Source organism: Spea bombifrons, chromosome 1 (assembly GCF_027358695.1).
Source record: "Spea bombifrons isolate aSpeBom1 chromosome 1, aSpeBom1.2.pri, whole genome shotgun sequence".
In the NCBI taxonomy this organism is placed as follows: Eukaryota; Metazoa; Chordata; class Amphibia; order Anura; family Pelobatidae; genus Spea; species Spea bombifrons.
The window spans coordinates 66,811,609-66,836,585 of record NC_071087.1 but is presented as its reverse complement, the minus strand read 5'-3'; positions in this window follow the sequence as shown (position 1 = coordinate 66,836,585).

Below are 24,977 nucleotides of genomic sequence, written 5' to 3'. Positions count from 1 at the left end.
TATGATACAATTGTAACAGAATATAACAAAATAGTATTATCACAAAAGTAAAACATGATACTTAAGTAAACTGTTAGATGGTCCTGAAGAGCTTCATTTGAGAATACAATTTATCTTCCTCTTCTTTTTCCTCAAAATATCAGGGTATTATAAAATAGAAAAAAACAAACATCGCACACACTGTGTGATACGATTTTAAATACACAATCTCCCCCTCTGTAGTTCCACTCACAGATTAAAATACTGCTCAGTATATCGGCTTGTCTTTTTTTCTTTTCTTTTTTCAGATCCCAACCTCCAACATATAGTAGATGACGCTGGCTCATACCGTAGAAAGCACAAGGGAAATACGATATAGTGTAACACGTTTTTAATCATATAAAATTGAAAAAGATTAAAAAAGGCCTACTCTTAGCTGTGGTGACTACTCTCACGAGAGTCACCACAGCTAAAAAATGACTTTTTCTCACTTTTGCTAAAAATAATGAAAACAACCTGCTAAATAGATTATACTGTTTGTCTTGAGTTTTGTTTAGAAATACCCAATGTTTTTGTTGTTGTTGTTGCATTTTTGTGCACATTATTTTCCCCCCATGGTATGAGGGCATAAATTGAATTGACATAAATTGACATAATATTTTGGAGGGCTTAATGGCATTATTGGGATTTTAAAAAGTGAATGGCAGCGGTGGGAATCGAACCCACGCTCTCATTGAGACTGGAGCCCGCCTCCTCCAGTGCCGTCTACCAGTAGGCCACGCTGCCTTACATCAACTGTCACTTCTGGTTGTCATTTAGTACCTTCCTGTGTCTTGTGAACGATCAGTGCAGACATGTATATATATATATATCTATATATCTATATATATATATATATATATATATATATATATATATATATATATATAGATATAGATATATATCTATCTATCTATCTATATATATATATATATATATATATCTATATATATATATATATATATATATATATATATAGATATATATATATATATATATATATATCTATATATATATATATATATATATATATATATATATATGCACAATGTCTATCCCTCGCATGCTTAAACTCCTTCACTCTATTAACCTCTACCACTTCTGTTGCAAGGCTATTCCATGCATCCACAACCTTTGTAAAGTAATATTTCCTGATTTGCCCCTCTAATTTAAATCTATGTCCTTTGGTTTTGGTAGTTTCTCTTCTTTTAAATATACTCTCCTCCTTTATCTGGCTGATTCCCTTTATGTATTTACATGTTTTTAATCACATACCGCCCAAACCCCTTTCCTTTCATACAGACCCAACCTCAACATCAACTATTTTATGCATTCCCCTTGGGTTTTTATGCCCCAGGGGCATTATCTTGCACTTATCCACATAAAACACCAGTTGCCACGGCTCCTGAGTGTTTTTATAGTTTACCTAAATCATTTGGCATTTGGCTTAGCCCTCCAGGAACAGTAATATAGCAAAAATACACATATAATTAACTTTATATGCCTGTGTGTTTGATTCCATACACGTGTTAGCAAAGGTGTGCGGCTGAAACACCTAAACTCAATAATTAGGAGGGGTGTCCCAATCCCTAGAAGGTAGAAGGTAAGCAGGCATTGCAAGAGTGAGAATCTGACTATACACACCTAGAACCCTGGAGCTCAGACCCTGAGTGTTCCAGGTATCGGCGGGATAGGCAGTGGTATTAAGCTATGGGGTTTGCATATAACGACCAATACTAGTACAAAGGGTGATATCCATAATCATTAGTATTAAAAACCATAAGTGTACCTACAGCATTAATATGTTCAGTGAAGCAAGCATGTAGGATCTGAAGACAATTTAGTTTCAAAGATGTATTTTGTTCTGAAACAACTTCAAAGGAACAGTGTGTCTTACAGCACTTTCTTTCTTTGCTTGGCGTTTAAAAAGAGGGTGTGGGTAACTGGGTGATATATTATTTGGGCAAGAGTGAGATCAAGGTTCTTTTTATGAGCTAAGAAATCCTAGTACAATAAAGTATGAAGAAAATGGAACTAATCCTCAAAAGAACCAAAGTAAGCAGATGGCTTGTCAAGTTTGTACATAACCATAGTTTATGAACCTCCTAAGAGACTGTAAGCTCACAAGACCAGGGATCTCTTTTCCTTCTTTACCAGATTCCTGAAATACATACATCGCCTACATAGCCGTGGTGACTACTCTCACGAGAGTCACTAACAATGCATAGAGTCCGTCTCTAGCAAAGGTTTGCTCTTTAAAGACAAAATCTTTTTGTTTTGTTTTTTAAAATCCTCATGGAATGTTGACAACGCTTTATAGAATGTTACTTACATAAAAATATATGGTTTTTAGTAATTAGCTAAAAGCTTCCAATGTTAAGCTTACCTCTGCTGCCCACTTCTGTAATGTCCTTTGTCTCTGTTGTGGTTGGTCAAACTGGTGACCAACAGTGCAGGCACCGGCAGTGCATATACCTGTTTGGATTAACACAGAAAGTGGGTGACAAAGACGGTTTCCTTAGCTTTTGCAGAACTAATCCAGGAGTCCTGGTCAACGGAGCTGATACCAAGGAGAAATATAAGAAGAAGAGAAGAAGTGGAGCTGGCTGAAAGAAGACGCGTTGGGGCCAGCGGACAAGGTAGAGCAACTTTTTTCTTATTTAGAAAGAACTATTCATTAACAATGATTATGAGAATAGTCAAAGCTTTTTTTTCTTTATCATTTTAAATATTGGCTGAATGGGTGAGGTGGTGGCCACGATGGGGTCCTGCTTGGTGCATAATGTCCCTCTTGTGTAGCAGATTTAGTCGTTTACAAGATAGAAATTATCAGGAAAGACTAAAGTATCTTAATATATATATATATATATATATATATATATATATAGCTTGGAGTAAAGAAGATGATCGGAGATGCAATAGAAGCATTTAAATACTTAAAAGGGAATTAACAAAGTAGAAGAGGCAAGCTTATTTAAAAGGAAGAACAATGTTAGAACAACAGGTCATAGTCTAAACCTAGAGGGTCTGAGGCTTAGGGGCAATTTAAGTGTCAAGTTAACCCTTTAAGGCTGAAGACTCGTGGGGTTATGTTTGAGTGTGGGAGTAGGGCACTTTAGGATTTCTGGGGAGACTCCTTACCTGCTTGGCCAGTCCCTTGTCTGGGGAGCACAGGGTGAACGGAAAACCCCGTCTGGTCTGTTGGAACCAGACTCCCATGCACTAGCCGGCCATGTGGGGTCTGCAAGCCAGGAAACACTCGATGCGCCTGACAGGGACCTAGCCACAAATTCATGGAACTGTGCGGCAGCTAGGGACCGCGGCGATGCCTGCCGACAATTGGAACAGCGTCGTTACGGATGCTCTTTTGAGGGTACATTAAGCTTGTGGTGGGCAATACTTGGTGATGGTTACAGAGAGGGAGCTCGTTTGGGAACCGTGGTTTAATTACCAATTTCTAGGACTGGGGTCTACCCAGCAGCGGCTGTGGTACTCTGCCCGGCTACCGCATGGACTATTCCCTGGCGTGGTCCTCGCTTTGATATCAAGTTGGTTGCATTTTTGTTCCCGATCCTTGGCGTTGCTGACCTTCCTTTTGCTCAGCGATTCGAATTTGTTTCCGTCCTGTGTATGACCCGGTCCGCCTGACTACGCGCTCTGGAATTTAACCCCTGTTCATCTGACTAGCCATCTAGTGTATGACCTTTGGACCGCCTGACGTCCCTCTCTGGTTGTGATTCTGAGCTTGACTACATTTGTTTTTTTTGGGGTTTCACTAATTTAGCGAATCGTGCCCCAGACACGATTTTCCCATTCTCTGTGGTATTCGCGTCGTTTCAGAAACTTCACCTGGCATACTCAAGAACTATCATTTTAACATATTTATCTACTTATTCTGGAGCCTCCTCACTGTTAGGATCATCGGTACCCTGGTGGACGTTACTTGGGGTTTTTCCACTTGTACTGTTTTGCTGGGAGAAGAACTTTTGCGGCGAGTTCTCCGGCAAACGGTAGACGAGACAAGAACAATAGTACGGGTGCCGGCATTGTAAATACCCGTCTGGATCTGTGTCACACAGAAAGTTGGTGACAAAGGTGTTCCTTTTGCTATTGTCATTGAACACATTCAGCTAACGACTGTGTTTGCTTTAGTTTTAATAGATGTGTTAAATGAGTTAGATGTGTTTTTACAATAAATAACTGAAACATTTGATGTCTATTTCACAGTAACACCAAATTTCAATGACATAAAATCAAATTGGTAGTCCAAAAGTAAGTTTCATTAGCACAGCATTGTAGACTTTTTGGAATAATACCATTTTAACTAAAGGTGATAGTAATTTGAAAGAATTACTCATAGACAGCAACAATTATGAGAACAAACCTTTTTATTTAATAGTATACATTGTATGGATAGTTTAAAGATGGAGCTGCCTCTGGACTCACGAAGAGTCATTCTTCAGCACGGAGGAAAGAAAAAACCTTGTTTTATTGAAGGAAATCTCTGGGAAGCCATGGCTCGAAGAACTGCCCCTCCCTCTGGGCACTAAGAGGCTAACTCTGACTAGTACTAAAATGTAAATAATTTTTTTCTTAAAATGTCATAGCAACAAGAAATACATAGACATGTTGACAGTCTTCAAATCTGTTGATGGAAACCTGACGCTCTGCGGATCTCTTTGCCGGGGAGCCGACACTCCGCAGATCATTTTGCCAGGTAGCCAGCTGTCTTGAGATGGTCCTTCAAAAGTGTTTGCGCTCTGCGTGTGTGTGGAGAGCCAGCGTAACATATGAGACTTCTACTATGATGACACAATGATAGCTGGCAGGAGAGGTTCCATTGGTCACAAAGCACGGTGAAGCATATAACTGAATACTACAGCTTTATTTAAAAAAACAAAATTTGCAAATGTAAATCACAAAGATGCTAATCCATTAATTTTATTGAAAAGACTACATTTTACATTTCCTTTTAAGTGACATTTTAATGTGATATTTGAAACTATGAGGATTTACCTTTTTACTTTTAATTTGAGGCCCCCTGGTGTTGAAGATGTGAGAGGAGACCAAGTGAAATGTGGGAAGGGAGAGCTAAACAGATATGCTTGGTGGTTTGGAGATGTCTTTCCATGCATATATGTTTCTTTTTAGTAAACCCCATGGAATAACTTTATGAAGTGTACTAAACAGCATTCAATGGAGGGTGGACCCTAAAGGTCAGAAAGGAGTTGTTTTGCTTTTTTTTCAAGAGTTATAGAGCATCCCTTTCCTTTAGTTTGCTCCTTGTTGGAGTCCCTTCCTGAGCATAATCGCTTGACACAATGCAGTCTATTCAAGGTCAGATTGCACACTGTTCCTGCAACATTTCTACAGGTGGAGCGCTATGATACAATTGTAACAGAATATAACAAAATAGTATTATCACAAAAGTAAAACATGATACTTAAGTAAACTGTTAGATGGTCCTGAAGAGCTTCATTTGAGAATACAATTTATCTTCCTCTTCTTTTTCCTCAAAATATCAGGGTATTATAAAATAGAAAAAAACAAACATCGCACACACTGTGTGATACGATTTTAAATACACAATCTCCCCCTCTGTAGTTCCACTCACAGATTAAAATACTGCTCAGTATATCGGCTTGTCTTTTTTTCTTTTCTTTTTTCAGATCCCAACCTCCAACATATAGTAGATGGCGCTGGCTCATACCGTAGAAAGCACAAGGGAAATACGATATAGTGTAACACGTTTTTAATCATATAAAATTGAAAAAGATTAAAAAAGGCCTACTCTTAGCTGTGGTGACTACTCTCACGAGAGTCACCACAGCTAAAAAATGACTTTTTCTCACTTTTGCTAAAAATAATGAAAAAAACCTGCTAAATAGATTATACTGTTTGTCTTGAGTTTTGTTTAGAAATACCCAATGTTTTTGTTGTTGTTGTTGCATTTTTGTGCACATTATTTTCCCCCCATGGTATGAGGGCATAAATTGAATTGACATAAATTGACATAATATTTTGGAGGGCTTAATGGCATTATTGGGATTTTAAAAAGTGAACGGCAGCGGTGGGAATCGAACCCACGCTCTCATTGAGACTGGAGCCCGCCTCCTCCAGTGCCGTCTACCAGTAGGCCACGCTGCCTTACATCAACTGTCACTTCTGGTTGTCATTTAGTACCTTCCTGTGTCTTGTGAACGATCAGTGCAGACATGTATATATATATATATCTATATATCTATATATATATATATATATATATATATATATATATATATATATATATATATATAGATATAGATATATATCTATCTATCTATCTATATATATATATATATATATATATCTATATATATATATATATATATATATATATATATAGATATATATATATATATATATATATATATATATAGATATATATATATATATATATATATATATATGCACAATGTCTATCCCTCGCATGCTTAAACTCCTTCACTCTATTAACCTCTACCACTTCTGTTGCAAGGCTATTCCATGCATCCACAACCTTTGTAAAGTAATATTTCCTGATTTGCCCCTCTAATTTAAATCTATGTCCTTTGGTTTTGGTAGTTTCTCTTCTTTTAAATATACTCTCCTCCTTTATCTGGCTGATTCCCTTTATGTATTTACATGTTTTTAATCACATACCGCCCAAACCCCTTTCCTTTCATACAGACCCAACCTCAACATCAACTATTTTATGCATTCCCCTTGGGTTTTTATGCCCCAGGGGCATTATCTTGCACTTATCCACATAAAACACCAGTTGCCACGGCTCCTGAGTGTTTTTATAGTTTACCTAAATCATTTGGCATTTGGCTTAGCCCTCCAGGAACATTAATATAGCAAAAATACACATATAATTAACTTTATATGCCTGTGTGTTTGATTCCATACACGTGTTAGCAAAGGTGTGCGGCTGAAACACCTAAACTCAATAATTAGGAGGGGTGTCCCAATCCCTAGAAGGTAGAAGGTAAGCAGGCATTGCAAGAGTGAGAATCTGACTATACACACCTAGAACCCTGGAGCTCAGACCCTGAGTGTTCCAGGTATCGGCGGGATAGGCAGTGGTATTAAGCTATGGGGTTTGCATATAACGACCAATACTAGTACAAAGGGTGATATCCATAATCATTAGTATTAAAAACCATAAGTGTACCTACAGCATTAATATGTTCAGTGAAGCAAGCATGTAGGATCTGAAGACAATTTAGTTTCAAAGATGTATTTTGTTCTGAAACAACTTCAAAGGAACAGTGTGTCTTACAGCACTTTCTTTCTTTGCTTGGCGTTTAAAAAGAGGGTGTGGGTAACTGGGTGATATATTATTTGGGCAAGAGTGAGATCAAGGTTCTTTTTATGAGCTAAGAAATCCTAGTACAATAAAGTATGAAGAAAATGGAACTAATCCTCAAAAGAACCAAAGTAAGCAGATGGCTTGTCAAGTTTGTACATAACCATAGTTTATGAACCTCCTAAGAGACTGTAAGCTCACAAGACCAGGGATCTCTTTTCCTTCTTTACCAGATTCCTGAAATACATACATCGCCTACATAGCCGTGGTGACTACTCTCACGAGAGTCACTAACAATGCATAGAGTCCGTCTCTAGCAAAGGTTTGCTCTTTAAAGACAAAATCTTTTTGTTTTGTTTTTTAAAATCCTCATGGAATGTTGACAACGCTTTATAGAATGTTACTTACATAAAAATATATGGTTTTTAGTAATTAGCTAAAAGCTTCCAATGTTAAGCTTACCTCTGCTGCCCACTTCTGTAATGTCCTTTGTCTCTGTTGTGGTTGGTCAAACTGGTGACCAACAGTGCAGGCACCGGCAGTGCATATACCTGTTTGGATTAACACAGAAAGTGGGTGACAAAGACGGTTTCCTTAGCTTTTGCAGAACTAATCCAGGAGTCCTGGTCAACGGAGCTGATACCAAGGAGAAATATAAGAAGAAGAGAAGAAGTGGAGCTGGCTGAAAGAAGACGCGTTGGGGCCAGCGGACAAGGTAGAGCAACTTTTTTCTTATTTAGAAAGAACTATTCATTAACAATGATTATGAGAATAGTCAAAGCTTTTTTTTCTTTATCATTTTAAATATTGGCTGAATGGGTGAGGTGGTGGCCACGATGGGGTCCTGCTTGGTGCATAATGTCCCTCTTGTGTAGCAGATTTAGTCGTTTACAAGATAGAAATTATCAGGAAAGACTAAAGTATCTTAATATATATATATATATATATATATATATATATATATATAGCTTGGAGTAAAGAAGATGATCGGAGATGCAATAGAAGCATTTAAATACTTAAAAGGGAATTAACAAAGTAGAAGAGGCAAGCTTATTTAAAAGGAAGAACAATGTTAGAACAACAGGTCATAGTCTAAACCTAGAGGGTCTGAGGCTTAGGGGCAATTTAAGTGTCAAGTTAACCCTTTAAGGCTGAAGACTCGTGGGGTTATGTTTGAGTGTGGGAGTAGGGCACTTTAGGATTTCTGGGGAGACTCCTTACCTGCTTGGCCAGTCCCTTGTCTGGGGAGCACAGGGTGAACGGAAAACCCCGTCTGGTCTGTTGGAACCAGACTCCCATGCACTAGCCGGCCATGTGGGGTCTGCAAGCCAGGAAACACTCGATGCGCCTGACAGGGACCTAGCCACAAATTCATGGAACTGTGCGGCAGCTAGGGACCGCGGCGATGCCTGCCGACAATTGGAACAGCGTCGTTACGGATGCTCTTTTGAGGGTACATTAAGCTTGTGGTGGGCAATACTTGGTGATGGTTACAGAGAGGGAGCTCGTTTGGGAACCGTGGTTTAATTACCAATTTCTAGGACTGGGGTCTACCCAGCAGCGGCTGTGGTACTCTGCCCGGCTACCGCATGGACTATTCCCTGGCGTGGTCCTCGCTTTGATATCAAGTTGGTTGCATTTTTGTTCCCGATCCTTGGCGTTGCTGACCTTCCTTTTGCTCAGCGATTCGAATTTGTTTCCGTCCTGTGTATGACCCGGTCCGCCTGACTACGCGCTCTGGAATTTAACCCCTGTTCATCTGACTAGCCATCTAGTGTATGACCTTTGGACCGCCTGACGTCCCTCTCTGGTTGTGATTCTGAGCTTGACTACATTTGTTTTTTTTGGGGTTTCACTAATTTAGCGAATCGTGCCCCAGACACGATTTTCCCATTCTCTGTGGTATTCGCGTCGTTTCAGAAACTTCACCTGGCATACTCAAGAACTATCATTTTAACATATTTATCTACTTATTCTGGAGCCTCCTCACTGTTAGGATCATCGGTACCCTGGTGGACGTTACTTGGGGTTTTTCCACTTGTACTGTTTTGCTGGGAGAAGAACTTTTGCGGCGAGTTCTCCGGCAAACGGTAGACGAGACAAGAACAATAGTACGGGTGCCGGCATTGTAAATACCCGTCTGGATCTGTGTCACACAGAAAGTTGGTGACAAAGGTGTTCCTTTTGCTATTGTCATTGAACACATTCAGCTAACGACTGTGTTTGCTTTAGTTTTAATAGATGTGTTAAATGAGTTAGATGTGTTTTTACAATAAATAACTGAAACATTTGATGTCTATTTCACAGTAACACCAAATTTCAATGACATAAAATCAAATTGGTAGTCCAAAAGTAAGTTTCATTAGCACAGCATTGTAGACTTTTTGGAATAATACCATTTTAACTAAAGGTGATAGTAATTTGAAAGAATTACTCATAGACAGCAACAATTATGAGAACAAACCTTTTTATTTAATAGTATACATTGTATGGATAGTTTAAAGATGGAGCTGCCTCTGGACTCACGAAGAGTCATTCTTCAGCACGGAGGAAAGAAAAAACCTTGTTTTATTGAAGGAAATCTCTGGGAAGCCATGGCTCGAAGAACTGCCCCTCCCTCTGGGCACTAAGAGGCTAACTCTGACTAGTACTAAAATGTAAATAATTTTTTTCTTAAAATGTCATAGCAACAAGAAATACATAGACATGTTGACAGTCTTCAAATCTGTTGATGGAAACCTGACGCTCTGCGGATCTCTTTGCCGGGGAGCCGACACTCCGCAGATCATTTTGCCAGGTAGCCAGCTGTCTTGAGATGGTCCTTCAAAAGTGTTTGCGCTCTGCGTGTGTGTGGAGAGCCAGCGTAACATATGAGACTTCTACTATGATGACACAATGATAGCTGGCAGGAGAGGTTCCATTGGTCACAAAGCACGGTGAAGCATATAACTGAATACTACAGCTTTATTTAAAAAAACAAAATTTGCAAATGTAAATCACAAAGATGCTAATCCATTAATTTTATTGAAAAGACTACATTTTACATTTCCTTTTAAGTGACATTTTAATGTGATATTTGAAACTATGAGGATTTACCTTTTTACTTTTAATTTGAGGCCCCCTGGTGTTGAAGATGTGAGAGGAGACCAAGTGAAATGTGGGAAGGGAGAGCTAAACAGATATGCTTGGTGGTTTGGAGATGTCTTTCCATGCATATATGTTTCTTTTTAGTAAACCCCATGGAATAACTTTATGAAGTGTACTAAACAGCATTCAATGGAGGGTGGACCCTAAAGGTCAGAAAGGAGTTGTTTTGCTTTTTTTTCAAGAGTTATAGAGCATCCCTTTCCTTTAGTTTGCTCCTTGTTGGAGTCCCTTCCTGAGCATAATCGCTTGACACAATGCAGTCTATTCAAGGTCAGATTGCACACTGTTCCTGCAACATTTCTACAGGTGGAGCGCTATGATACAATTGTAACAGAATATAACAAAATAGTATTATCACAAAAGTAAAACATGATACTTAAGTAAACTGTTAGATGGTCCTGAAGAGCTTCATTTGAGAATACAATTTATCTTCCTCTTCTTTTTCCTCAAAATATCAGGGTATTATAAAATAGAAAAAAACAAACATCGCACACACTGTGTGATACGATTTTAAATACACAATCTCCCCCTCTGTAGTTCCACTCACAGATTAAAATACTGCTCAGTATATCGGCTTGTCTTTTTTTCTTTTCTTTTTTCAGATCCCAACCTCCAACATATAGTAGATGGCGCTGGCTCATACCGTAGAAAGCACAAGGGAAATACGATATAGTGTAACACGTTTTTAATCATATAAAATTGAAAAAGATTAAAAAAGGCCTACTCTTAGCTGTGGTGACTACTCTCACGAGAGTCACCACAGCTAAAAAATGACTTTTTCTCACTTTTGCTAAAAATAATGAAAAAAACCTGCTAAATAGATTATACTGTTTGTCTTGAGTTTTGTTTAGAAATACCCAATGTTTTTTTTGTTGTTGTTGCCTTTTTGTGCACATTATTTTCCCCCCATGGTATGAGGGCATAAATTGAATTGACATAAATTGACATAATATTTTGGAGGGCTTAATGGCATTATTGGGATTTTAAAAAGTGAATGGCAGCGGTGGGAATCGAACCCACGCTCTCATTGAGACTGGAGCCCGCCTCCTCCAGTGCCGTCTACCAGTAGGCCACGCTGCCTTACATCAACTGTCACTTCTGGTTGTCATTTAGTACCTTCCTGTGTCTTGTGAACGATCAGTGCAGACGTATATATATATATATATAGATATATATATATATCTATATATATATATAGATATATCTATATATCTATATATATATATAGATATATATATATATCTATATGTATATATATATATATATATATATATATATATATCTATATATATATATATATATATATATATATATATATATATATATATATATATATATATATATATATATGCACAATGTCTATCCCTCACATGCTTAAACTCCTTCACTCTATTAACCTCTACCACTTCTGTTGCAAGGCTATTCCATGCATCCACAACCTTTGTAAAGTAATATTTCCTGATTTGCCCCTCTAATTTAAATCTATGTCCTTTGGTTTTGGTAGTTTCTCTTCTTTTAAATATACTCTCCTCCTTTATCTGGCTGATTCCCTTTATGTATTTCCATGTTTTTAATCACATACCGCCCAAACCCCTTTCCTTTCATACAGACCTAACCTCAACATCAACTATTTTATGCTTTCCCCTTGGGTTTTTATACCCCAGGGGCATTATCTTGCACTTATCCACATAAAACACCAGTTGCCACGGCTCCTGAGTGTTTTTATAGTTTACCTAAATCATTTGGCATTTGGCTTAGCCCTCCAGGAACAGTAATATAGCAAAAATACACATATAATTAACTTTATATGCCTGTGTGTTTGATTCCATACACGTGTTAGCAAAGGTGTGCGGCTGAAACACCTAAACTCAATAATTAGGAGGGGTGTCCCAATCCCTAGAAGGTAGAAGGTAAGCAGGCATTGCAAGAGTGAGAATCTGACTATACACACCTAGAACCCTGGAGCTCAGACCCTGAGTGTTCCAGGTATCGGCGGGATAGGCAGTGGTATTAAGCTATAGGGTTTGCATATAACGACCAATACTAGTACAAAGGGTGATATCCATAATCATTAGTATTAAAAACCATAAGTGTACCTACAGCATTAATATGTTCAGTGAAGCAAGCATGTAGGATCTGAAGACAATTTAGTTTCAAAGATGTATTTTGTTCTGAAACAACTTCAAAGGAACAGTGTGTCTTACAGCACTTTCTTTCTTTGCTTGGCGTTTAAAAAGAGGGTGTGGGTAACTGGGTGATATATTATTTGGGCAAGAGTGAGATCAAGGTTCTTTTTATGAGCTAAGAAATCCTAGTACAATAAAGTATGAAGAAAATGGAACTAATCCTCAAAAGAACCAAAGTAAGCAGATGTCTTGTCAAGTTTGTACATAACCATAGTTTATGAACCTCCTAAGAGACTGTAAGCTCACAAGACCAGGGATCTCTTTTCCTTCTTTACCAGATTCCTGAAATACATACATCGCCTACATAGCCGTGGTGACTACTCTCACGAGAGTCACTAACAATGCATAGAGTCCGTCTCTAGCAAAGGTTTGCTCTTTAAAGACAAAATCTTTTTGTTTTGTTTTTTAAAATCCTCATGGAATGTTGACAACGCTTTATAGAATGTTACTTACATAAAAATATATGGTTTTTAGTAATTAGCTAAAAGCTTCCAATGTTAAGCTTACCTCTGCTGCCCACTTCTGTAATGTCCTTTGTCTCTGTTGTGGTTGGTCAAACTGGTGACCAACAGTGCAGGCACCGGCAGTGCATATACCTGTTTGGATTAACACAGAAAGTGGGTGACAAAGACGGTTTCCTTAGCTTTTGCAGAACTAATCCAGGAGTCCTGGTCAACGGAGCTGATACCAAGGAGAAATATAAGAAGAAGAGAAGAAGTGGAGCTGGCTGAAAGAAGACGCGTTGGGGCCAGCGTACAAGGTAGAGCAACTTTTTTCTTATTTAGAAAGAACTATTCATTAACAATGATTATGAGAATAGTCAAAGCTTTTTTTTCTTTATCATTTTAACCCCTTGACTGCTAACGACGGCATGGTGCCGTCGCTAGCAGTCCCAGTCAGGTGCTAACGACGGCACCATGCCGTCGCTAGCACTCTCCTACCTTGATGGGGGTCTGTGGACCCCCATCACCACCTACCCCGGCGATCTACCCCTCATTTTGAAGGGCATCGCTGGGACCACCCGATCCGGCCGGTGACGTCGCGCGTAATGACGCGATGACGTCATCGCGCAACTTTATTGAAAACTGACAATTGTCAGTTTTCACGGTATGGGGGCATGCTGCTTAGATGCCTGTATCTCAGGCATCTGAGCAGCTACAGACCCCCAACATATACCGTTGGAAAGGTAATCGCCTCACCTTTCCAACGGTATAATGCTTGTAAAAAAAGAATAAAAAATATTATGTTAAAAAAATAAAAATGTACAAACAAAGTAAAAAAAATGATTTGGGGGTCTCTAAAGGCAGATAAATAAAGATCAAAATTGCCTAGAGACCCCCAAATTAAATTATCTAAACATAAACTGGTTTAACTTTAAAAAAAAAAAAGTTTAAGTATTCTAGCTAAATGATCACTGTGGTAGCCAATGTTACCACAGTGATCATACAGCTATAAAAAGTCACATTCCCTTTTTAAAAATGGCCGATACTAAATTTTAACCCCATGATCCCTTTGATCATGGGGTTAAATTTAGCCAATGGTAGAGGAAGGCAATTTTTGAAATCCAGATGAACTGCAAAAATCAGCCGTATAGCCTGTAGTACGTAAGTTAACCATGTCATCCCTGGAGCCCCTTGCATTTTTACTGCAAAACTTATTTTTGCTGTAAAAGTGATTTTTTTCTCCCTTTACGATCATCTCTTTGGGATTGTAAGGGGAAAGAATGGTTTGTGTGCTTCTGCGAGTGAATGTATGGAAAGTATGGTGTGTGCTTCTGCGAGTGAATGGAGATATGAAAAGCGTGTGAATGGTCAGTAATTAGGGTTGAAGCCTTGACATGGCATTACTGCTCACGTAAGACGTAAAATTATGGCACAAAAAGTACATATTTTCAAAAACTACACCCCTCGGCGCATCAAATGAGGGGCTGCGTGTGTTTCTAGGACAAACCTGGAGTGCGCAAGACACAAATGAACATGTCGCTATGGATAGAAAAAACATATTTTCTAGCCAAAGCAACATATTCCATCATTATCTGTGAACTTAACTTTTGTCCTAGAAATACATATAACCCCTCATTTGAAGCTCCAAGGGGTGTAGTTTCTTGAAATATGTACTTTATGTACCCTAATTGAACTTCCCAGATGTCTAGACCACCTTAACTTCAGATATGGCAGATTGGAGAATCTTGTTAAAAAATTGTCTTAAAACATTTAGGGGTGATGGCTGCATTTAGACAGCTCTAGACAGCTGGGAAGTTAAATTATGGTACATAAAGTATATATTTTCAGAAACTACACCCCTTGGCGCATCAAATGAGGGGCTGCATGTGTTTCTAGGACAAACCTGGAGTGCGCAAGACATAAATTAACTTGTCGCTTTTAATTTTATTTATTTTTTATTTTTATTTGTGTGATATTCACTTATTTGTTGTGCACGGCAGATTTGTGATACAAATACAAATAAGACCTCATTTGCTGCGGCTGGGGGTGTAGTTTCTAAAAATATATAGTTTTGTTGGCATATTTTAACATCCCGGGCAGCTAGAGCTGTTTAATTGACGGCAGCCATGCATTAAATTTAAAGATGAATTTTGTGATAGTCTAATAAATTTAACTTTTAGCAATAAAATATTAGAAAAACACAGTCTACTGTTCTCAATTTCTGTTTATTTTAGACCGGTTACCTACTACAAATATTTAGCAACACAGGTTTTGATATTAGAGTTTAGAAAAATAACATTACAAACTAGTTTTTATTGAGTTGGAAGTGAAAAATTACACTTTTTTCCCATTTTTGGTTGTATTTTGCAAACCTTATGAGACATACACATATGAAAATGGTATATTTGGAATCTGCTGGGTGTTCTGAAAAAAACAATATATGGTTTGTATAGTTTATTCCCAAGAAATTTACTTGAAACACGTTTAAACGTGAGATGCACCAAAATGCCGAAAACTAGCTTAGCACCAGGGTGTGAAATGGCTTAGCAGCCAAGGGGTTAAATATTGGCTGAATGGGTGAGGTGGTGGCCACGATGGGGTCATGCTTGTGCATAATGTCCCTCTTGTGTAGCAGATTTAGTCGTTTACAAGATAGAAATTATCAGGAAAGACTGAAGTATCTTAATATATATATATATATATAGCTTGGAGTAAAGAAGATGATCGGAGATGCAATAGAAGCATTTAAATACTTAAAAGGGAATTAACAAAGTAGAAGAGGCAAGCTTATTTAAAAGGAAGAACAATGTTAGAACAACAGGTCATAGTCTAAACCTAGAGGGTCTGAGGCTTAGGGGCAATTTAAGTGTCAAGTTAACCCTTTAAGGCTGAAGACTCGTGGGGTTATGTTTGAGTGTGGGAGTAGGGCACTTTAGGATTTCTGGGGAGACTCCTTACCTGCTTGCCCAGTCCCTTGTCTGGGGAGCACAGGGTGAACGGAAAACCCAGTCTGGTCTGTTGGAACCAGACTCCCATGCACTAGCCGGCCATGGGGGGTCTGCAAGCCAGGAAACACTCGATGCGCCTGACCGGGACCTAGCCACAAATTCATGGAACTTTGCGGCAGCTAGGGACCGCGGCGATGCCTGCCGACAATTGGAACAGCGTCGTTACGGATGCTCTTTTGAGGGTACATTAAGCTTGTGGTGGGCAATACTTGGTGATGGTTACAGAGAGGGAGCTCGTTTGGGAACCGTGGTTTAATTACCAATTTCTAGGACTGGGGTCTACCCAGCAGCGGCTGCGGTACTCTGCCCGGCTACCGCATGGACTATTCCCTGGCGTGGTCCTCGCTTTGATATCAAGTTGGTTGCATTTTTGTTCCCGACCCTTGGCGTTGCTGACCTTCCTTTTGCTCAGCGATTTGAATTTGTTTCCGTCCTGTGTATGACCCGGTCCGCCTGACTACGCGCTCTGGAATTTAACCCCTGTTCATCTGACTAGCCATCTAGTGTATGACCTTTGGCCCGCCTGACGTCCCGCTCTGGTTGTGATTCTGAGCTTGACTACATTTGTTTTTTTGGGGGTTTCACTAATTTAGCGAATCGTGCCCCAGACACGATTTTCCCATTCTCTGTGGTATTCGCGCCGTTTCAGAAACTTCACCTGGCATACTCAAGAACTATCATTTTAACATATTTATCTACTTATTCTGGAGCCTCCTCACTGTTAGGATCATCGGTACCCTGGTGGACGTTACTTGGGGTTTTTCCACTTGTACTGTTTTGCTGGGAGAAGAACTTTTGCGGCGAGTTCTCCGGCAAACGGTAGACGAGACAAGAACAATAGTACGGGTGCCGGCATTGTAAATACCCGTCTGGATCTGTGTCACACAGAAAGTTGGTGACAAAGGTGTTCCTTTTGCTATTGTCATTGAACACATTCAGCTAACGACTGTGTTTGCTTTAGTTTTAATAGATGTGTTAAATGAGTTAGATGTGTTTTTACAATAAATAACTAAAACATTTGATGTCTATTTCACAGTAACACCAAATTTCAATGACATAAAATCAAATTGGTAGTCCAAAAGTAAGTTTCATTAGCACAGCATTGTAGACTTTCTGGAATAATACCATTTTAACTAAAGGTGATAGTAATTTGAAAGAATTACTCATAGACAGCAACAATTATGAGAACAAACCTTTTTATTTAATAGTAAACATTGTATGGATAGTTTAAAGATGGAGCTGCCTCTGGACTCACGAAGAGTCATTCTTCAGCACGGAGGAAAGAAAAAACCTTGTTTTATTGAAGGAAATCTCTGGGAAGCCATGGCTCGAAGAACTGCCCCTCCCTCTGGGCACTAAGAGGCTAACTCTGACTAGTACTAAAATGTAAAGAATTTTTTTCTTAAAATGTCATAGCAACAAGAAATACATAGACATGTTGACAGTCTTCAAATCTGTTGATGGAAACCTGACGCTCTGCGGATCTCTTTGCCGGGGAGCCGACACTCCGCAGATCATTTTGCCAGGTAGCCAGCTGTCTTGAGATGGTCCTTCAAAAGTGTTTGCGCTCTGTGTGTGTGTGGAGAGCCAGCGTAACATATGAGACTTCTACTATGATGACACAATGATAGCTGGCAGGAGAGGTTCCATTGGTCACAAAGCACGGTGAAGCATATAACTAAATACTACAGCTTTATTTAAAAAAACAAAATTTGCAAATGTAAATCACAAAGATGCTAATCCATTAATTTTATTGAAAAGATTACATTTTACATTTCCTTTTAGGTGACATTTTAATGTGATATTTGAAACTATGAGGATTTACCTTTTTACTTTTAATTTGAGGCCCCCTGGTGTTGAAGATGTGAGATGAGACCAAGTGAAATGTGGGAAGGGAGAGCTAAACAGATATGCTTGGTGGTTTGGAGATGTCTTTCCATGCATATATGTTTCTTTTTAGTAAACCCCATGGAATAACTTTATGAAGTGTACTAAACAGCATTCAATGGAGGGTGGACCCTAAAGGTCAGAAAGGAGTTGTTTTGCTTTTTTTCTAGAGTTATAGAGCATCCCTTTCCTTTAGTTTGCTCCTTGTTGGAGTCCCTTCCTGAGCATAATCGCTTGACACAATGCAGTCTATTCAAGGTCAGATTGCACACTGTTCCTGCAACATTTCTACAGGTGGAGCGCTATGATACAATTGTAACAGAATATAACAAAATAGTATTATCACAAAAGTAAAACATGATACTTAAGTAAACTGTTAGATGGTCCTGAAGAGCTTCATTTGAGAATACAATTTATCTTCCTCTTCTTTTTCCTCAAAATATCAGGGTATTATAAAATAGAAAAAAACAAACATCGCACACACTGTGTGATACGATTTTAAATACACAATCTCCCCCTCTGTAGTTCCACTCACAGATTAAAATACTGCTCAGTATATCGGCTTGTCTTTTTTTCTTTTCTTTTTTCAGATCCCAACCTCCAACATATAGTAGATGGCGCTGGCTCATACCGTAGAAAGCACAAGGGAAATACGATATAGTGTAACACGTTTTTAATCATATAAAATTGAAAAAGATTAAAAAAGGCCTACTCTTAGCTGTGGTGACTACTCTCACGAGAGTCACCACAGCTAAAAAATGACTTTTTCTCACTATTGCTAAAAATAATGAAAAAAACCTGCTAAATAGATTATACTGTTTGTCTTGAGTTTTGTTTAACATAGTAACATAGTAACATAGTAACATAGTAACATAGTTCATAAGGTTGAAAAAAGACCAAAGTCCATCAAGTTCAACCTATATACATATTGTGTCCCTACCGTGTTGATCCAGAGGAAGGCAAAAAACCCTTATGAAGCAGATGCCAATTGCCCCATACCAGGGGGAAAATTCCTTCCCGACTCCAAATATGGCAATCAGAATAAATCCCTGGATCAACGTTCTGTCCCTATTAATCTACTATCCATAACTTGTGATATTATTGCTTTCAAGAAACACGTCCAGGCTCCTTTTAAACTCTTTTATTGAGTTTACCATTACCACTTCCTCTGGCAGAGAGTTCCATAGTCTCACCGCTCTTACTGTAAAGAACCCCCGTCTGTGCTGATGTAGAAACCTTCTTTCCTCCAGCCGTAGAGGATGTCCCCTTGTTATAGATACAGTCCTGGGTATAAATAGGTCCTGGGAGTGATCTCTGTACTGCCCCCTTATATATTTATACATAGTTATTAAGTCCCCCCTAAGCCGTCTTTTCTCCAAACTAAATAACCCTAATTCTGATAATCTTTCTGGGTACTGCAGTCCTTCCATTCCCCTTATTACTCTGGTTGCCCGTCTTTGAACCCTCTCCAGTTCCACTATATCTTTCTTGTACACTGGTGCCCAGTACTGTACACAGTATTCCATGTGTGGTCTGACTAGTGACTTGTACAATGGTAGAATTATTTCCTTGTCATGGGCATCCATGCCCCTTTTGATGCACCCCATGATTTTATTTGCCTTAGCAGCAGCTGCCCGACACTGGTCGCTACAGGTAAATTTACTGTTAACCAAGACTCCTAAGTCCTTTTCCATGTCAGTCGTCCCCAGTGTTTTCCCATTTAATACATATTCCCAGCCTGGATTTTTCTTCCCCATGTGCATAACCTTACATTTATCCGTGTTGAACCTCATCTGCCACATCCCAGCCCAAGCCTCCAACCTATGCAGATCCATTTGTAATCGTGCACTGTCCTCTATTGTGTTAACCACGCTACAGAGCTTAGTATCGTCTGCAAAGATTGATACTTTACTATACAATCCCTCTACAAGGTCATTAATAAATATATTAAAAAGAATAGGACCCAAAACTGACCCCTGTGGTACCCCACTAGTAACAGTCACCCACTCAGAGTATGTACCATTAATAACCACCCTCTGTTTCCTATCACTGAGCCAGTTACTTACCCACATACACACATTCTCCCCCAGCCCAAGCATTGGTTTAGAAATACCCAATGTTTTTTTTGTTGTTGTTGCCTTTTTGTGCACATTATTTTCCCCCCATGGTATGAGGGCATAAATTGAATTGACATAAATTGACATAATATTTTGGAGGGCTTAATGGCATTATTGGGATTTTAAAAAGTGAATGGCAGCGGTGGGAATCGAACCCACGCTCTCATTGAGACTGGAGCCCGCCTCCTCCAGTGCCGTCTACCAGTAGGCCACGCTGCCTTACATCAACTGTCACTTGTGGTTGTCATTTAGTACCTTCCTGTGTCTTGTGAACGATCAGTGCAGACATGTGTGTATATATATATATATATATATCTATATATATATATATATATATATATATGCACAATGTCTATCCCTCACATGCTTAAACTCCTTCACTCTATTAACCTCTACCACTTCTGTTGCAAGGCTATTCCATGCATCCACAACCTTTGTAAAGTAATATTTCCTGATTTGCCCCTCTAATTTAAATCTATGTCCTTTGGTTTTGGTAGTTTCTCTCCTTTTAAATATACTCTCCTCCTTTATCTGGCTGATTCCCTTTATGTATTTACATGTTTTTAATCACATACCGCCCAAACCCCTTTCCTTTCATACAGACCCAACCTCAACATCAACTATTTTATGCATTCCCCTTGGGTTTTTATGCCCCAGGGGCATTATCTTGCACTTATCCACATAAAACACCAGTTGCCACGGCTCCTGAGTGTTTTTATAGTTTACCTAAATCATTTGGCATTTGGCTTAGCCCTCCAGGAACATTAATATAGCAAAAATACACATATAATTAACTTTATATGCCTGTGTGTTTGATTCCATACACGTGTTAGCAAAGGTGTGTGGCTGAAACACCTAAACTCAATAATTAGGAGGGGTGTCCCAATCCCTAGAAGGTAGAAGGTAAGCAGGCATTGCAAGAGTGAGAATCTGACTATACACACCTAGAACCCTGGAGCTCAGACCCTGAGTGTTCCAGGTATCGGCGGGATAGGCAGTGGTATTAAGCTATGGGGTTTGCATATAACGACCAAGACTAGTACAAAGGGTGATATCCATAATCATTAGTATTAAAAACCATAAGTGTACCTACAGCATTAATATGTTCAGTGAAGCAAGCATGTAGGATCTGAAGACAATTTAGTTTCAAAGATGTATTTTGTTCTGAAACAACTTCAAAGGAACAGTGTGTCTTACAGCACTTTCTTTCTTTGCTTGGCGTTTAAAAAGAGGGTGTGGGTAACTGGGTGATATATTATTTGGGCAAGAGTGAGATCAAGGTTCTTTTTATGAGCTAAGAAATCCTAGTACAATAAAGTATGAAGAAAATGGAACTAATCCTCAAAAGAACCAAAGTAAGCAGATGGCTTGTCAAGTTTGTACATAACCATAGTTTATGAACCTCCTAAGAGACTGTAAGCTCACAAGACCAGGGATCTCTTTTCCTTCTTTACCAGATTCCTGAAATACATACATCGCCTACATAGCCGTGGTGACTACTCTCACGAGAGTCACTAACAATGCATAGAGTCCGTCTCTAGCAAAGGTTTGCTCTTTAAAGACAAAATCTTTTTGTTTTGTTTTTTAAAATCCTCATGGAATGTTGACAACGCTTTATAGAATGTTACTTACATAAAAATATATGGTTTTTAGTAATTAGCTAAAAGCTTCCAATGTTAAGCTTACCTCTGCTGCCCACTTCTGTAATGTCCTTTGTCTCTGTTGTGGTTGGTCAAACTGGTGACCAACAGTGCAGGCACCGGCAGTGCATATACCTGTTTGGATTAACACAGAAAGTGGGTGACAAAGACGGTTTCCTTAGCTTTTGCAGAACTAATCCAGGAGTCCTGGTCAACGGAGCTGATACCAAGGAGAAATATAAGAAGAAGAGAAGAAGTGGAGCTGGCTGAAAGAAGACGCGTTGGGGCCAGCGGACAAGGTAGAGCAACTTTTTTCTTATTTAGAAAGAACTATTCATTAACAATGATTATGAGAATAGTCAAAGCTTTTTTTTCTTTATCATTTTAAATATTGGCTGAATGGGTGAGGTGGTGGCCACGATGGGGTCCTGCTTGGTGCATAATGTCCCTCTTGTGTAGCAGATTTAGTCGTTTACAAGATAGAAATTATCAGGAAAGACTAAAGTATCTTAATATATATATATATAGCTTGGAGTAAAGAAGATGATCGGAGATGCAATAGAAGCATTTAAATACTTAAAAGGGAATTAACAAAGTAGAAGAGGCAAGCTTATTTAAAAGGAAGAACAATGTTAGGACAACAGGTCATAGTCTAAACCTAGAGGGTCTGAGGCTTAGGGGCAATTTAAGTGTCAAGTTAACCCTTTAAGGCTGAAGACTCGTGGGGTTATGTTTGAGTGTGGGAGTAGGGCACTTTAGGATTTCTGGGGAGACTCCTTACCTGCTTGCCCAGTCCCTTGTCTGGGGAGCACAGGGTGAACGGAAAACCCCGTCTGGTCTGTTGGAACCAGACTCCCATGCACTAGCCGGCCATGGGGGGTCTGCAAGCCAGGAAACACTCGATGCGCCTGACCGGGACCTAGCCACAAATTCATGGAACTGTGCGGCAGCTAGGGACCGCGGCGATGCCTGCCGACAATTGGAACAGCGTCGTTACGGATGCTCTTTTGAGGGTACATTAAGCTTGTGGTGGGCAATACTTGCTGATGGTTACAGAGAGGGAGCTCGTTTGGGAACCGTGGTTTAATTACCAATTTCTAGGACTGGGGTCTACCCAGCAGCGGCTGTGGTACTCTGCCCGGCTACCGCATGGACTATTCCCTGGCGTGGTCCTCGCTTTGATATCAAGTTGGTTGCATTTTTGTTCCCGATCCTTGGCGTTGCTGACCTTCCTTTTGCTCAGCGATTCGAATTTGTTTCCGTCCTGTGTATGACCCGGTCCGCCTGACTACGCGCTCTGGAATTTAACCCCTGTTCATCTGACTAGCCATCTAGTGTATGACCTTTGGCCCGCCTGACGTCCCGCTCTGGTTGTGATTCTGAGCTTGACTACATTTGTTTTTTTTGGGGTTTCACTAATTTAGCGAATCGTGCCCCAGACACGATTTTCCCATTCTCTGTGGTATTCGCGCCGTTTCAGAAACTTCACCTGGCATACTCAAGAACTATCATTTTAACATATTTATCTACTTATTCTGGAGCCTCCTCACTGTTAGGATCATCGGTACCCTGGTGGACGTTACTTGGGGTTTTTCCACTTGTACTGTTTTGCTGGGAGAAGAACTTTTGCGGCGAGTTCTCCGGCAAACGGTAGACGAGACAAGAACAATAGTACGGGTGCCGGCATTGTAAATACCCGTCTGGATCTGTGTCACACAGAAAGTTGGTGACAAAGGTGTTCCTTTTGCTATTGTCATTGAACACATTCAGCTAACGACTGTGTTTGCTTTAGTTTTAATAGATGTGTTAAATGAGTTAGATGTGTTTTTACAATAAATAACTAAAACATTTGATGTCTATTTCACAGTAACACCAAATTTCAATGACATAAAATCAAATTGGTAGTCCAAAAGTAAGTTTCATTAGCACAGCATTGTAGACTTTTTGGAATAATACCATTTTAACTAAAGGTGATAGTAATTTGAAAGAATTACTCATAGACAGCAACAATTATGAGAACAAACCTTTTTATTTAATAGTAAACATTGTATGGATAGTTTAAAGATGGAGCTGCCTCTGGACTCACGAAGAGTCATTCTTCAGCACGGAGGAAAGAAAAAACCTTGTTTTATTGAAGGAAATCTCTGGGAAGCCATGGCTCGAAGAACTGCCCCTCCCTCTGGGCACTAAGAGGCTAACTCTGACTAGTACTAAAATGTAAAGAATTTTTTTCTTAAAATGTCATAGCAACAAGAAATACATAGACATGTTGACAGTCTTCAAATCTGTTGATGGAAACCTGACGCTCTGCGGATCTCTTTGCCGGGGAGCCGACACTCCGCAGATCATTTTGCCAGGTAGCCAGCTGTCTTGAGATGGTCCTTCAAAAGTGTTTGCGCTCTGTGTGTGTGTGGAGAGCCAGCGTAACATATGAGACTTCTACTATGATGACACAATGATAGCTGGCAGGAGAGGTTCCATTGGTCACAAAGCACGGTGAAGCATATAACTAAATACTACAGCTTTATTTAAAAAAACAAAATTTGCAAATGTAAATCACAAAGATGCTAATCCATTAATTTTATTGAAAAGACTACATTTTACAAGTGACATTTTAATGTGATATTTGAAACTATGAGGATTTACCTTTTTAGTTTTAATTTGAGGCCCCCTGGTGTTGAAGATGTGAGAGGAGACCAAGTGAAATGTGGGAAGGGAGAGCTAAACAGATATGCTTGGTGGTTTGGAGATGTCTTTCCATGCATATATGTTTCTTTTTAGTAAACCCCATGGAATAACTTTATGAAGTGTACTAAACAGCATTCAATGGAGGGTGGACCCTAAAGGTCAGAAAGGAGTTGTTTTGCTTTTTTTCAAGAGTTATAGAGCATCCCTTTCCTTTAGTTTGCTCCTTGTTGGAGTCCCTTCCTGAGCATAATCGCTTGACACAATGCAGTCTATTCAAGGTCAGATTGCACACTGTTCCTGCAACATTTCTACAGGTGGAGCGCTATGATACAATTGTAACAGAATATAACAAAATAGTATTATCACAAAAGTAAAACATGATACTTAAGTAAACTGTTAGATGGTCCTGAAGAGCTTCATTTGAGAATACAATTTATCTTCCTCTTCTTTTTCCTCAAAATATCAGGGTATTATAAAATAGAAAAAAACAAACATCGCACACACTGTGTGATA